The sequence below is a fragment of the Leopardus geoffroyi genome, chromosome D3 (genome assembly GCF_018350155.1).
Source record: "Leopardus geoffroyi isolate Oge1 chromosome D3, O.geoffroyi_Oge1_pat1.0, whole genome shotgun sequence".
Classification (NCBI taxonomy): domain Eukaryota; kingdom Metazoa; phylum Chordata; class Mammalia; order Carnivora; family Felidae; genus Leopardus; species Leopardus geoffroyi.
Genome location: NC_059339.1, coordinates 43,302,986 through 43,315,812, shown reverse-complemented (window position 1 = coordinate 43,315,812; position 12,827 = coordinate 43,302,986). Strand labels below are relative to the sequence as shown.

The following is a 12,827-nucleotide window of genomic DNA, read 5'->3' as shown; positions in this document are numbered from 1 at the left end:
ATCATTTTCCAGTGTATACAGATATCAAATGATTAAGTTGTATACCTGTAATGAATATAATGTCGTATGTCAATTATACCTAAAAAAACCCTAAATCAATAACAATAAATTAAAACTAAGTCAGGAAGCGGTTATTAAGCGGAGCTCTGAATAACAAGGAGCTAGTCATACTCATACAGGGAGTAGCTACTGCAGAGATCCCAACGCAAGTAGAAGCTTGAGGAGTGAAAGAGGGCCGCTGTGGCAGTGAGGAAGGAATGTGGAACCGGGAAATGTGTCCTGTAGCTTACTGCCAACATCTGCTTACAACTCAATGGAAAAATGGAAATGTTTGCTAATGTTGTTTCAGCTTGAACAAATAACAAAATAATTTATTTCCTAGTCTCTTTGTGACATCTACAGATGTATGGACGATATTGGATCTACCCAAACATTTACCAAGATCGGTTCAGACTTGGTCTCCAAACTCCTCATTTTCCCTATCATCAGCCTGGCTCCCCTTCCCTAGAACATGGCCACAGCTGAACCATGTTCCCAAGGCCATTGTCAACATGTCTATCTAGTGACATGAGCAGAGACTTGTCTTGCCCTTCCTTCTGGCCAGGAGATCATGGTGGGAAATGGACATGGTAGAGGGGCTGAGATGGTGGATCCAAGTTCATTACTATCAGCATCAGAAGCATGATTAACAGAGAGATTTTACTCCTAAGGCCTGCTGCTGTCAGCAAGTTCCAACAAACACTGGTCATTGCTATAGCAACTGATTTCACATGCATCAGGAGAAATCATAACAGTATTAGCTTTTCCTGGAAACAGTCAAAGTTGAAACTGCCTGCAATTAGAGTGTTCCCATTTCCTCTAATAATGCCAGTGCTGCCCTGTTCTTTGTGCCTTTCTCTCACTGCTCTTTCAGTCCTCTGAGGCCTCCATTTTTGTCCCTGAGAAGGCTGGTCCTGGTCTATACAACTGAGCCATTTGTATGCTGTCTTAAGACTTCCAAGGCCAAGAAACAGGGTGTATGGGTGTGGGGGAGTGGGGATTCAAGAGGTAGACATGACAAGATTCAGAGTTTCAAGTTCTGGGCGTGGGCACTAGCTCTACCAGTCAGCCATGTGACCAATCCACAAGCAGTTTACTTAACCTCTCTGTACTTCTGTTTCCTCATCTGAAAAATGGTGCTTTAACAATACCTCTCATGAGATCAGCATGTGGGACAAAGTCTCTAAGAGCTGTCAAACACTAAGCATGTACCTGAAACCAAAGATCTTTTCTTCATTTCAGGAAATTAACACCCAAAATGATGAAATTTATTAAAAGTTCTTATCATGGTCATTGACTTCCTTTTATCTATATTAAGGAATACAAAGATGCCATCAGTGAAAAGTATGCAGCTAATCTAATTCTGGTCCTGTCTCTGCCACCATGAGTAGCCATGTAATGTGGGACACTTAACCACTCAGAGCCTCCACTTCCTCATGAACAAAATGAAGACAGTAATACTCAAGCACAGATGTAAGAATCATTTAATACATCTTAAAATTCTTTGGAAAATATCCAATAAGTGCAAGGATATACATTTGGATATCCTACTATACGCTGTATATAGTTTAGATGATTACCAAGTCATAATTTGAGTTTGAAGTCAAAATTTTTCCATCAAACAGTCAACAATCTTCATAGAGAGAGAACTCTGAAATGAGCTACAGCTGAATATCTACTTTTCTAAGGTAGGTACAGAGTGAGATAAAAATAATCTTCTTTTTGTCGATATGCTAAACGCCATGCGGTAGAGATAACCACAGATTCTTTGTGATTTTAATCTTCCAACTGAGAGGTGAAGTCTGTCCTCTGCCCTGGAATCTGCAGGGTGGGGTGTGGGTGTCTCTGTGAAAACTTAACCAACCTAACCAATATGGCAGAAAGAATGCTGTAGCCTGCCAATTTCCAGGCTCAGTCTTAACAGACCAGCAGCTTCCCCTTTCTGATTCCTGAAGAATTGTTTTTGGAGCCCAGAGCAACCATGTCAGAAGGCTACCCTGAGGCTGCTGTTCTGTGAGAAAGCTTGCACTTAGTCACTTGGAGAGACCATATGAGGAGAGAGACCTGCCCTGCTGCCCCCAAGTTTTCCAGTTCCAGCCATTCCTATGATCCCAGCTGAAACCCCAGGGTGGTGCTGCAGAGGCGAGCTGCACAGAATCCTGAACCCACAGACCAGAGATATAAGAGTAATAAACTGCTTTATGCCACTAGGTTTTGGAGTGGTTTGTTTCACAGCAATAGATAAAATAGATAACTGGAAAATCATCCAAACATGAAATGATAAAATATCTCATGGTTATTTATGAGTGTATGTGTCACCAAAATGAAACTTCAGCCCCACAGTTGCCTCAGTCCTAGAACAGGAAAACATTTTCCTATGGCTAGCTGCCAGTGGGTGTCTGAGAAATTATGGGTAACTGGAATGAGTCCTCAGTATTTCCAAGTACGGTGAAAAGGGGAAAAGCCTCATTAAGTTTTGTAAAGTAACAAAATCTATGTAGGCTAAAATCTCTTCTGCAGAAATCTGAAAAAAAAAAAAAAAAAAAAAAAAAGAAAGAAAAAAAAGAAGTCTAAAAGGCTAATAAAAGCCCTCAAAAAGTTTCTGGGTGAGGGGAAGAGGGCTCTTGCCTGCCACAGTCGAGGTTAAAGTTGGTATTGGACAGTAACTTAGGGCTGTATAAATACCGTACCATTCATTCGAAATCATGTAGACCACTAAAGGCAAATCACTTTATAACATAATTTGGCAAATACTCATGCAAACCCACAAAAGGTAACTAAGAAAGATTCAGACAGATATGTTAAATTCATTTGTATTGTGTGTATGTTTTTTATTTTCTGTACATTATGATGTTTTGACACCTTAAAAAAACCCTTTCTAGCTGAAAAGAGACTGCCCCCTCCCCTGGGGATAGACAATTCTTGGAGATAGCAAAGGGCCCAGCTGGGAGCATGCCTTTGATATGCAAACTAACCAATCCAGAGCCAGACTTCCTCATTCTGTTCCCTTCACCCTGGATACAATATTCCTCTGCCTTAATCATCCCAGGGCCAGGTACCAGGCAACTAGAGACCATCCCCATTGCCAAAATCCTTCAGAAATTATTCAAACTAGCCAATCCTATTTATCCTGCTCTGCCCTTCCTTTCCCTCAGAAACCCCAATAAAGATTGTAGCCTTCTCTTACCAGGCCATATCCAACATGGACATTCTTAGAACATCACTCAAAGGGTTACATGTTCAAAGACTTAGCTGAGGTCAAGTGTACCTGGGGGAGAAATCTGGGGTGGGTGAGGTTACACTAGTTTAATGACCATGGGATTACAGAGAGGCTTTTCTTGGCACAGAGACCTAACAACCTTCAGACTGGTGCACTGATGTCAGTGAGGCCTAGTCTGGGAGTACAGATGGGTTACCACGTCTCCCATTATAATCAGAAAACCAACCCAGAAACTGTGACAGTAAAAGAAGTCATCATGTCCCCTTCCTTACAAAGGGGAACAGGTGAGAAAGAGGAGAGAAACTTAGCTGCTTAATTCCAAAATTCGGTTTCTCATGTCATCTAGCAGAAAACAAACTTACATGGCTTTCTAAGTACCTACTTCAATTAGTTCCTACAAATAAATATCTAAATGGTTGCATAGTTTTATTTTTTTTTTTAATTTTTTTTTCAACGTTTTTTATTTATTTTTGGGACAGAGAGAGACAGAGCATGAACGGGGGAGGGGCAGAGAGAGCGGGAGACACAGAATTGGAAACAGGCTCCAGGCTCTGAGCCATCAGCCCAGAGCCTGACGCGGGGCTCGAACTCACGGACCGCGAGATCGTGACCTGGCTGAAGTCGGACGCTTAACCGACTGCGCCACCCAGGCGCCCCAATGGTTGCATAGTTTTAAAAAGTACACACAGCTTTAAGTTGTTCATGACTACAAACCTTCTGAAAGTGCAGCCTGTCTCTATTGCTGAGTTACGAAAACTACATGTTAAGGTTAGAAGGCTGCACTTTACTAGAAATACAAGATAAAATTGAACCTTCTTGCCTGGTGATATGTCAAATATGTTTTATTAATAACCCATGTTAGTGGACAGCAGATAGCAAAAAAACATACAAACATTATGTCTCAGTTCTGCCTTGAAATGCTCCACTATCAGCAGAAATCAAATTTCTTATCTTCTCAACTTCCAAAAACACTGCCTTCATTTTCCTACAGTGAAAACAAATTAAGTCAAGTCTTTTATCCTCTTACAGATCCTCTACCTTCACCGCTGCTCATCTTCTGCTGGTAGGTTGATCAAACAGGCAAACATGGACAAACAGGAGACAAACTCAAAGGAATGTAGGAGAAATTTGGAGGTGTAATTAAAAGAATTACATGTCTGCCTTTTTGTGTCTTTAATTTAGGAAGTCAGTGGCTTAAATCACGTACTTCACAGCATGAGTAATGCACAGAACGTCTGTGCTGTAGCTACATTTAAAAGGACTCTCTGCCACCCAGACTGAAGCTAAGTGGCACTTTTTTCACCTGATCAAAATACTTAAGTGATTTCAGCAACCGACTACTGGTGGTAATCTTATCTGGACATTCCTGCCATTTGGGATCTTTCTACCAGCTTCTTCAAATAGACTCCAAGCTGCCATTCAAGCATTTTTAAATACTGCCAACTCATTTCCTAGATGAGGGGCCAAGAAAGGGTTTCTTGCATTGGGGTCACGCCAGCTGGATTGGGGTTAAACATTCTCACGCATCATGTCAGTTTCTGGACATCAAGCTCATGGACATCAAGCTCATGGACAGCCAAATGACTGATGCTTGAACCACTAGATTGCTGTCTCCTTCCCCAGATGGTCTCATTAGTTCTTTATTTGATGCGGCAAACCAGCGTTACCTGAACAGGACTGTGAGTACAAAGGCCCTTCAGGAAGCCATGCCTGTCCAGCCCTATCAGGTTAACAGATCACCAAAGTTAGTGGCCTTCTTGCCAGGCCATTGGCCTTTGGTTCAGGCAATATATAAGCCCAGAGGAACACATACAATTATGTGTAATACCATGTTACTCTACATAATACTATGTTATTTGCTAATAGTGGGCAGTAAATTTGGGGCCATTTTGTTTTTTTTTAATTGGAAAATATATTTATCAATAGCAACCCAAAACTGTTCCTATATTTCTGATGGCTTCTTTCGTTGATAGACCCAGATGATGCCCTCTCTTTCCTAAGTCTTCAGTTCAGTTTCCTTATCACCATTCTACTCCTAACTCTCTCAAAGTCAAATGTTTTGAGTATAATTTACATGTCACTCCATTCACTGATTCACTTTATGTGTGTGTTTAACATCGATTTAACGTTTGCTAAGTGCCAGACCACGTGTTAAGAACTGAGATATACAAATGCATACTCATAGGAAGAATTCAAAAATGAGAAACATATAAGCTAAATTGTGAAAGTACCCTTTATCTTTCCCAAATTTACTCCTTCTTTAGAGATAACTATTGTTAACTATATTTTCCGTATCTTTTTAAAAAAAAAACATTGATATATATACATGCACTCACACACAGTCTATGCGTGACAGTCTAAGCATGTACCTATGGGAAGTGTTGGGGGTGTATGTGTGTCCATGAACAATTTCAGATATGGTATTCATGAGCTTAAAAAGTACATATTATTGAAAATTATAATAAATGTTCTTTTTAAATTCTCACTCTGATCTTTTTGTTTATACACATTTTCAGAGTTTGCAGAAAGAAGACACCACTGGACTCACAGCCAACCAGCACAGAGGCTTCTGCTCTGTAAATATTCCTCTCACTCAGTGATTCAAAAAATATTTATTGGGCTTAGACCATCTTCCAAACACTACACCAACTAGGAGTACAAAAATGAAGATGTAGCCTTATCCTTAAGTCCAGAACACATGAATTAAAATGAGTATGTGTACTATTTTTCCAAATAATGTTCTTATTTTTTAAGAAAATAACCTCAAAAATCCTTTTGGATTGAAAGAATTAAAATGATTTAAGGAATTAAAGTTAGTTGTATCAACTGTCAGGTGTTATGATAGTTGTTGAAATATTAGCTCGCCCAGGTAACAAGACATGACGACTCATTATTAGTGCAGGTCTCCCTGGAAGAGCCTTAAGAAGTAACGTTGCAGGTAACTTTAGAAATGGGCAGGTTTTTATATCATACTGGCCACACACATAGTAAGGTTGATAGTAAGGTTGGTTTAGGAGCACTCTGTTTTCACTTGTTTATAATTGAGGTTGGCTGATGTGGTCCCTAATACAGGGACAGGGAAAGATGTCTCCTCCTCAGGAGACAATCATGCAGGTTGAGAGAGCTAAAGGGTTCATTTGGTTTCTTGTCCCTCTTTCCAATTGGGAAGGAAAAGAAAGTGATTTTGGAATGTGCTACAGATGGTCTTTCATAGCTGCCACTAAACTCAGTTTTAAGAACAACATCTTCTAGTGAGAGAAGAAATTACACAACAAATGTCCCTGATCATTTTTCTACATAGGGCAAAAGCCCAGTTATAAATTACATCAAATACTTAAATCATAGCATGACCTACAAGTGACCTTTTGCCTTCCGTCAGTCCAGCCAGCCTGGTGGCTCCCTCCAACCACTGTCACCATGGATGCTGCATTACAGCTGAGATGGAGGGTGCAAGGAGATTTACTTACGTAACCCACAGGGCCGTCTCTGTCCCAGCCCTCCGCTCACATTAACACTAAGCAGTATATAATTTAGAAAAGGGGAAATGCGATCATAGCTTTTGCCCCCACACTGCTATGACATTCCAGGCTTTTATGTTCAGGAAGCTCCGTGTTGATCTTGGCGTCCCCATGGGTTAAAATCTTGTTTAAATGTTGCAGCCTTAGAATAGTCTTTGAGGTTTTTCTGTGTTGTTTTATAAAAGGCTTCTGCCTGATTATTTACAGATGCTGTCTCTGAGAAAGCTGAAAATAGTCTCACTACGAATGCTGAAGTTTGAACTCAGGCTTCCCTTACTATTTTATGGTGAACAGTTCAATAGCACTCACAGGTTGGGCTGGTCAACTGGCTTTTAAATGGGGTTTCTGTCAGTGTCTCCAGCATTGAGGTTTCTGTTGACTTGACCTCTGCCTGTCAAAGGAGTTATTCATATCTGTGCACTCATTCAACAAATATTTGCTGAGCCCTACTACGTGTCAGGTATTATGTTAGGGGCTGGAGACACAGGGGTGAAGACCAAGGCTCTGCCTTTGAAGAGCTCAGTCTAAGGAGAGGAAGTAAGTATGATAAACGCTGTCACAAATGCTGGGGTCCCCTCACAGGGCACAGGGAAGGGAAGGTAAACAGGGAAGTCAGCTCAGTTACTCAATCTCTCTCCCACCTTCACCTGGCTCTGTTAGTCACAATAGACAAGGTAGGACAATCAGGTATGGTTCCCTTGTCTCAGCTTTTCCCTTCTTCATATCTGAATCAAGCCTCTGCCTTGGCAGGGCAGTGGGGGAGACATGTTCTGTAATATTTCAGATTAAGAGAGACCCAATCTTGTTCTTCAAAATCTCTAGAGAAGAACTTGGTAGAACCTTCATAAATGTGTCCACAGCATTCACTAGCTTAGGCAGACAGTTCTTCAGTCTCCATAACTATAACCCTTGAGGTAAAGTCACTCTCTTCTGCAGCAGGCATGGTGGAAAGACTGCCTCTGTGGAAGCATCTGCCCATAGAGTCCCGCTGTGGCCTGCTCCTTTCCAGGCGAAGCAGTCCTAGCCCCTCCTACCAGAGCTCGCTCAACTCCTCTCAATGCTTTCAGTGTCGGGTCCTGGACTCACTCCAAACCCTCCTTATCCCTTCTCAATTACAAAACCCAGAACTGGGCCAGGAAAGGAGTGTGCTGGGCCAAAGACTTTTCCTTCCCAATTCATGCAAATTCCTGAGAGTCTCCACAGGCTGGTTAAATGAATCTCTTTTTACAGGATAACCAGGGGAGACTCTGGGATGACAGCACTGGGGGAAGAGGTTGAGGAGAGTAAAATACCGTTCTTACAGGTTTAATTAAGGACACATGGCCCCATGGGCATCAACATTACCACTGCTGGCACCATGAACTTCTCTCTGGAGCCATCAGGACATGTGGGTGAATATTGGAGAGGTGCTTTTGGATCAACAGTAGTGCCATAAATCACTGTTACTGAGTTAAAGACCTCTCCATGTGATTTACAACTTGCAGTAATAATGACCTGGTGAGTTTAAGAACTCACCACTCCATCTCTTATTCTAAAGTCTCTTCTTAAAGAAAAATGGACCAAATCTAAGCTGAGAGCAATAACATCACATCCCATCTTTCTATAGCATTCTTTTTATTTTCCAAAGTACTTTCCCACATGTAACTTCATCACCATAGCCTTGTGCAGTGAATCTTAAATACACTAACTTACAGCTAAGGAAAGATAGGCAAAGAGGTGTTCTGTGACTTGCTCAAGATCACAGTATCACAGGAAGTATCAGAGGTTGGCCTGAAATGCAGGTTGGCCTCACCTGTCTCTTTTGTACTCTACTATTTGCAAAATATATCACAGCTTATATGGCAAATTTTCCTATCTATTATCTTATTGGTCCTCAAAACATTCCTAGCATGCAAATAAGGAACTTGCAATAAGAAAAAAAAAATGCAGAAAATAATTGTGAAAAATTCTGAAATGGATCAGAATGATTAATGGGTGTTATCAGCAGAAAACTAGGCATTGTGTGGTGCAGCCTTCCAGGTACCTGATTGTAACAACCAACTGATTATCTCATTAATGAGCGAATTAAATAAATCCTTGACACGTGTTCATTTGATATCTGAGAGTCATCATTTACCCTTTTAAAATAATCACCCTTTAACAATGGCTAACACTTCTTAAGCACTTACTAGAAACCCTTACTAAGGGCTTTACATACACTGAATTCTCACAGCCATCAGAAGGCAGGCACTCATAATCTCCATTTTCTAGATGAGAAGATAGAGGTTTAGAAAGATTAGATAGCTTGCTCAAGGTCCCAGAGTCAGTAAAAGAGGGAATCACTTCTCTCTGAGGCCACTGCTATTGATTTTTCCTTGGGGTCTACAGTATCTGGAACTAAATAATTAGGGCAGCAAGGGTCCTCAACAGGGGTGGGCATGTGAGTTCCTCTGGAGCAATTGTGCATGGTGGTCTGCAGTTCATGCACCATGAAGTTAAAGTCATTCTCATTCTGGTTGTTGATCAACATCCTACTGATAGACAATTTCCAAAGTACTTTCCCACACGTAACGTGTACTCGATGTCATCTGTCTCTCACGCAGCATGAGTTGAGGGAAGGTAGTGTCCTGGATATAGCACTGGCCCCATAGTTAGAAGAGGTATATTCGTGGGGCGCCTGGGTGGCTCAGTCGGTTGAGCGTCCAACTTCAGCTCAGGTCATGATCTCGCAGCTCGTGAGTTCGAGCCCCACGTCGGGCTCTGTGCTGACAGCTCAGAGCCTGGAGCCTGTTTCAGATTCTGTGTCTCCCTCTCTCTCTGTCCCAACCCACTCACATTCTGTCTCTGTCTCTCTCAAAAATAAACATTAAAAAAAATAAAAAAAATTAAAAAAAAGAAGAGGTGCATTCCTGCCCTGGCTCAGCTACTGAAAAGCAGTGTCACCCTAGACAAGACACAATTTTTCTGGTTAGTCTAAAGTAATGAAGAGCAGATGGACAAGACGGTCAAGGAGGAGGACAAATTCAGTTATGCCCACAATGCTAACAAAGACAACGTGCATGGAGTAACGTACGTGGGTCCCTGCCCTTTCAGTACTTAAATCTGGGCCTCCGGGGAGGGGAAAATCCTCATTTAAAAACTGGTTAAGAAGCAAGAATTGCAGGTCATCCAGTACACATAGGTGGAAGCGTTCTATATCTTGTCCCCATGGGCAGAACTGTCCTGGGTGATCCCCACAAGGCTGAGCCCTTTGGAAGCCTCTTCAGTGGATCTCTGGGGGTAACTCAGGGATGCAGCCCTCTTGGAAGAAAAGTGAAACTCTATGGCTGGGACTAACAAGACTGAGGCTTATCTATGTAATTACTAATCTCTAGAGGAAAAAGATCTTTTCTTATTCATCTTTGTGTCTGCCCAGTGATTGACACAGCTCATAACTAATCCTCAAATGTTCACTGAATATAACTGAAGATAAGCCCATAGCTAGTTAAATAATTAATACAACGAACATTTATTAGACATCTACCACATGCTTGGTATTATCCCAAATGAAGGAGATGCCAAGCCCACCGTACCACGTTCATGTGGGACATGCACCCTGGATTCCACTCTCCTCTCTGGCTGTCTTTGGGAGGTATTATTTTCTCCTTTCAAAGTTGTCTTTGGTGTTAAACTATTGTCTTTTAAAAGTGCACAATTCTACATGAACTGTTATCTGCCCTCATGGAGGGCCTACTTAATGACATTTTTCTGGGTCACCTGGGTGGCTCAGTTGGTTAAGCATCCGACTCTTGGTTTCAGCTCAAGTCATAATCTCACGGTTCATGAGTTTGAGCCCTGCATGGGTCTCTGTGCGATGACAGTGCAGAGCCTGCTTGGGCTTCTCTCTCTACCCCTTTCCCACTCATGCACATACTCTCTCTCTCTCAAAACAAATTAAAAACTTAAAAGAATAAAAAGTAATGACATTTTCCCAACAAATGCTGACTGAATGTTTGCCATGGGTTATGCCATGTTCTGTGTGCTGGATTAAAATGGAGAAAGTCTTTCCTCCCACAGAGTTTATGTTCATTTTAAGGTGAGACAATGGTGGGAGGAAACAGATGAAGCTAAAAGAAAACTTTTTAAAAGGCATCCAAATTATAAAGAGAGAAGTAAAATTGTCTCTATTTGCAGATGAAATGATACCATACATAGAAAACCCTTGGGGTGGCTGGGTGACTCAGTCGTTTAAGCGTCCGACTTCGGCTCAGGTCGTGATCTTACGTTCACGAGTTTGAGCCCTGTGTCAGGCTCTGTGCTGACAGCTCAGAGCTTGGAGCCTGCTTCAGATTCTGTGTCTCCCTCTCTCTCTGCCCCTTCCCTGCTTGTGCTCTCTCTCTCTCTCAAAAATAAATAAACATTTAAAAAAAATTTTTTAAAAAGGAAAATCCTAAAGACCACACCAAAAAATGGTTTGACTAGTCAACAAATTTAGTAGTTGCAGGATACAAAATCAATATACAAAATCAATATACAAAAATCAGTTGCATTTCTATATATTAACAATGAACTATCAGAAAAAAAATTAAGAAAAAAGTCCCATTTAAAATTGCATCAAAAAGAATAAAACAACCTGGGAATAAATCTAACCAAGGAGGTGAAAGACCTGTACACTGAAAACTGTAAGACATTTATGGAAAACTGAAGATGACACAAATAAATGGAAAGATATTTTGTGTTCATGAATTGAAAGAATATTGTTAAAATATCCATACTACCCAAAGCAATCTACAGAGTCCCTGCAAATTCCCATCAAAGTTCCAATGGCATTTTCACAGAAACAAAGCAAACAATACTAAATTGTGTATGGAACCACAAAAGCCTGCTTGTCAAAGCAATCATCAGAAAGAACAAAGCTGGAGGCATCAGGCTCCCTGATTTCAAACTATGTCATGAAGTCACGGTGATCAAAATGTATGGTACTGGCATAAAAACACCCACACTGATCAGTGGAATAGATTAGAGGGCCTAGAAATAGGCCCACAATGATATGATCAATTAATTTATGACAATGGAGCCAAGAATATACAATGGGAGAAGAATAGCCTCTTCAATAAATGGCCTTGGGAAAACTGACAGTCACATGCAAAAGAATGAAACTGAACCCCTATCTTAGACCATATACAAAGTCAACTCAAATTGGATTAAAGACTTGAATATAAGACCTGAAGCCATAAAACCCCTAGGAGAAAACACAGGGTATAAGCTCCTTGACATTGGTCTTAGCAATGATTTCCTGGATTTGACACTGAAAGCAAAGGCAGAAAAACAAAAATGAATACGTAGGACTACTTCAAACTAAAAAGCTTCTACAAGGCAAAGGAAATCACCAACAAAATAAAAAGGTAACTATGGAATGAAAGAAAATATTTCTAATTGGGTTATTTGGGTGTTTTGCTATTGAGTTGGATGAGTCCCTTGTGTATTTTGGATATTAGTCCTTTACTGGATGTGTGGTTTGCAAACTTATATTATACTAGGAAACCTTAAAAAATTGTTAGAAATCTTGTCTTGAGTTTCAAAAATAAAATAAAATAAATAACCTAAGCAATAAAAACTCACACTTTTTTTTTTTTTTTTTAATTTTTTTTTTTTCAACGTTTATTTATTTTTGGGACAGAGAGAGACAGAGCATGAACGGGGGAGGGGCAGAGAGAGAGGGAGACACAGAATCGGAAACAGGCTCCAGGCTCTGAGCCATCAGCCCAGAGCCCGACGCGGGGCTCGAACTCACGGACCGCGAGATCGTGACCTGGCTGAAGTCGGACGCTTAACCGACTGCGCCACCCAGGCGCCCCATAAAACTCACACTTTTTATATCTCTTCAGATCAAGTTAAATGATGGCAAAGAAGGTTGATTTTCATATGATTCTGTGGTAGTTCCCATTTTCAGAGAATACAGAAATCTGATCTTTTTGTTAAAAATAATTGGTTACTTCAAGTTACTCATTGAATAACTCCAAGTGGTCAGAACAGATGCCACGGATTGCTCAGCAATCTATTATCATGGCTAAAAAATGATTGATTAGAAA

At 40.9% G+C, this 12,827-nt stretch overlaps 1 protein-coding gene across 1 annotated transcript in view; it reads right to left on the bottom strand.

Moving 5' to 3' along the window:
• COLEC12 (collectin subfamily member 12) overlaps positions 1-12,827 on the bottom strand; it is a 197,189-nt gene that overhangs the window by 112,276 nt on the left and 72,086 nt on the right. The gene's annotated exons all lie outside the window — the stretch shown is intronic.